Source organism: Octopus bimaculoides, chromosome 6 (assembly GCF_001194135.2).
Source record: "Octopus bimaculoides isolate UCB-OBI-ISO-001 chromosome 6, ASM119413v2, whole genome shotgun sequence".
Lineage (NCBI taxonomy): Eukaryota > Metazoa > Mollusca > Cephalopoda > Octopoda > Octopodidae > Octopus > Octopus bimaculoides.
This window is the reverse complement of record NC_068986.1, coordinates 91,074,338-91,078,359: the sequence shown is the minus strand read 5'-3', so window position 1 is coordinate 91,078,359 and position 4,022 is coordinate 91,074,338. Positions and strand designations below refer to the sequence as shown.

At 37.3% G+C, this 4,022-nt stretch overlaps 1 protein-coding gene across 4 annotated transcripts in view; it reads right to left on the bottom strand.

The window, feature by feature from the left end:
- LOC106869820 (uncharacterized) overlaps window positions 1-4,022 on the bottom strand; it is a 172,127-nt gene that overhangs the window by 84,270 nt on the left and 83,835 nt on the right. The window lies entirely within an intron of this gene.

The following is a 4,022-nucleotide window of genomic DNA, read 5'->3' as shown; positions in this document are numbered from 1 at the left end:
GAGAGAGAAAGAGAGGGAAAGAGAAGTTGACTGCTGCATAAGTGCCAAGTGCTCCAAATTAGTTAAACATGTAAAGGAGGAAGATTTGAGATGAAATGGTGAAAACTGACTTGAAGATGTTGCATCTTACTAAGGAGATGACAATGGACTGTACTGATTGGCAATATACACTGTCACAGAAGACCCATAACCCATCCATCCACATACTTTGACTGATGGATAGTGACATATGTTTTGTTCATCTGCTAAGCTACCTTATTGTCCCCTTTGCATTCTTACCCACCATCACATATCTGTTAGTCATTTTCTTTATAATTCCTCTCTCTTCATCACTCACAACCCCTTATCTTCCCCTCCATCTCTCAGTTATCCATTATCCCTGCAGACTACATCACCCACTTCACTCTGATTCCCTAGCCCTTCTGTGGCCCATATATAAAAGGCTGCATTGGAACACCCTCTCTATTCAACATGTTAGGTTTGCTCTGCAATACTATCAAACAATAATCTCACTCCTGGGTTACCTCTACTGCCACTCAACACTTACTCTGGTCTTTATCTCTTTACCTACCCTTATACCTCTGGGATACTCTCCTTTCTGTTCTGACTGCTTTCACCACATTCATCTACACTCCAGTACCTCCTTTCTCTCATCATCCTCTCTCTACAGCCTTTCTGCCTATAATGCTCTCTCTACATTTGCACTCTGCTCTCAGCCTATACTTCTATGTTACCCTGTGTCCTTTCTTCCCTCACTGCTCTTGCTAAACTCACCACTGGTCCCAACCCTCTACTTCATTTTCTCTCACTGACTTCACCTCACAGCTTCTCCAGCTCTTCAATACCTTTTTCCTTCAATATCTCTTTCAGTTTCCTTGCAACCCTCATCTATTTCTCTCATTCATGCTCACTTTCTTTCACACCTTCCATCCATACTCTCCCTTATGTAGGGGTCGGGGGGATATCCATGTCCCCCACCCCTACACAACCCACCTTATCACCCTTACCATTCTTTATCTTTCTTTCTCATTAATCCCCAAACACATATCTCTTTACTTTTTCTGTCCCTTCCATGCTTCTTCTTCCAATAGTGTCTACTCTATTCCTCTCTCCACTACCAACCTCTTACAACTACAAATCTGTTTCTCTCATCATACTTAACCCTCTCCCATCATGCTAACTAAAATCATCACGCCATCTCTCTGCTATTTTCATTCTGTTCTAGGAACCTCTAATGGCCTTATACTTGCAAATTGCATGGTGACCTCGCTAGTATTTGGTTCATGAAAAATAGCAGCCAGTATAGTCTGTAAAGCGACTGACATTAGGAAGGCATCTAGCTGTAGAAATCAGTCAAAGCAGACATTTGAGCATGACTCAGTCCTCCAACTCATTAGGTCTTGTTGAAGTGACCAACCCATGCCAGCATGAAAGCCAGACATCAAATGACAATGATGATGATGTGTGTGTGTGCATGTGTGAGTGTCTGTGCATGTGAGTGTTTGCACTTGCAGGCATCCATGCATGTGTGTGAGTGTGCACATGCATGCATCTGTGCATGTGTGTGTGTGTGTGACTTGACAGTTTGTTTTGTGTTGACTGAATAGATCTGTAATAAAAAATTGTCCCAACAAGTGGATATGGTTGTGTTGTACATCACCTGCCATATATATATATGCAACCTTTGATCAGAAATTATTGGTAGACTCTGGTCTGAAGGATAAAAGTTTCAGATTGATCTTGTATCTATTCTTGATAGCAATATCAACTGAAGCAATGAATAGGTCAAGTTTTGTTGGTGATAGTAGCAACATTTTATACTCATGGATGGGGTGTGGATGCTGGAGAAGAAAGAAGCTTCAAAACACAATAAGAGTAAACTGTGTCCAAAGTGAATTGCTCCCAACCCTCACAGTTAACTTCAGAACTATAAAAATGATAATGATAATAATGAAATGATTGTGTATAGTGCTCAGGTATACTCATCAAAGGTGCATGTACAGTACATAGAATTATGTACAAAAGTCAGGAAAGTGAACAGTGTATGAGTCATGATATACATGTGTCCATGCATATGGAGTTGGAGATATCAGGTGTAGTGTTGGCAAATTTCAAGAAGCATGGAGGTTTTAAAGGATGCAATGTCTAAATCATCCAGTATCTTATCCACTCAACCATTTCACCTCTAAACTGTGAGACTATATTCCAGTATAGAACTACTCTTTTATGTACTAACTGTTAACTAACACATTGATGCTGATATGTAATGTAAGTCCAGTATCTAATAAGGCCATATGTGGATTATGAGGCCACTTTGTGATTCATGCAGTACATAATATCAAAATGCAACTATCTCCTTACTCAACAGTTTTCTTGTACAATATCATCATATAAGGGTATAATAAAAACATGATCTTTCACAACTAGCACTACATCTGTATTGTATCATGCAATTATGTGCAGTTTCACTCTTAGTAATACATTTAGATGTATTTTCCCCACTGCACTGTAATGTTAAATTATCTAAGGTAATCAAATAGACAGCAAGCTGGCAGAATCATTAGCATGCCAGGCAAAATGCTCACTGGCATTTCTTCTGACTCTTTTCATTCTGAGTTCAAATCTTTTCAAAGGTCAATAAAATAAAGTACCAGTCAAGTACTGGAATTTATGCACTCAACTTGTCCTCTACCCTCAAAAATTGTAGGCCCTGAACCCTGCAATGGACCGGCATCCAGTTCAGAGGGAATGTAATGATTTCAGTCATTTATACACCACTGAAACCAGTAAAACAGCTGTATGAGTCTAAGGGCTCAAGAATAATAAAAATTTAAAAAAGGCCAATAATTTTCATCCAGCTAACTATACCAGGTATCTCGTCTAAAATTATCAGTTAAACAACAAAGTATTTTCATGAACAGGTTAGATTTTTGTTGGGAATAGCAATGACAGTTTAAACTCATGGATAGGAGTGTAGCTACTGAAGAACAAAGAAGTCTTATAGCACAACAGGAGTGAGCTGCTTTGGATTAAAAGTTGCACTGAAACCACACAGATCACTCAATCATGTATTTCAGGTGAAGGAGATTTCTGCTATTGGACAGACCTACCAAATCACCTTTAGACTACATCATTATTAATAATTATCTGAGATCACAATCATCATTATATATTAGGGAAAAAGATCGAGACCCCAAATGGGGGCAAGACTTAATCACACCTTGATAATAACTCTGGAATACTTTAGTGACTAGGTTGCAGTCGTGTAATGAAAATTCTGACAGCAAGAAATAAATGTAAAGTGAATTTAACAGTTTTTATGTGTTCTTAAATGGATGAAATAGCTTTCCCACAAATTAATTGCTGTTTAACCACCACTAAGCCAAAATAACAGCAGCAGCAACATTGAAAAGCAATCCAAACGCCAAACAAAGTCAGAGCTCATGGTTGAGAAACAGGTTATTTCTGGTTTTCAGAGTAGCATGTTTATGATAAACAAATATAAAATTATACAAATATTCCTTTCATTCCACCTCCTTGTTAAGCTATAATTAATGTTTGGTCTCAGACCTTTAGTAAATTGTTAGAAAGAGACTATATATGCAAACATACAGATTTAATTGTGCATGTAGGGTTAAATTCAAGTCTGTAAAAGCTTGATAACAACTTCATTACTATAAATAGATATAATAGTGTTGCGTTTCAATAAATATGAATTAATAGACAGTCATACTTGTAACAATTCACACATAAATATATGTGAATATATGTGTATGTATCTATGTACGAAAGAGAGTGTATATGATGTGTATGATATTCCTTTCAGTGTGCATGTCAAATGCAGCAGAAGACTAAATCAAGTGGCTGGAAAAAATATCTAGCAATAATTAGTTATGGCACTTTAAATTTTGAGTTGAAATTGCTCTCTGCTTAACTTAGCTTTTTATTCCATCTGTGACAAAATATGTTGATTTACATTTAGGGCCAATGTAAGGAATATATTTATCTCTACTATATATATA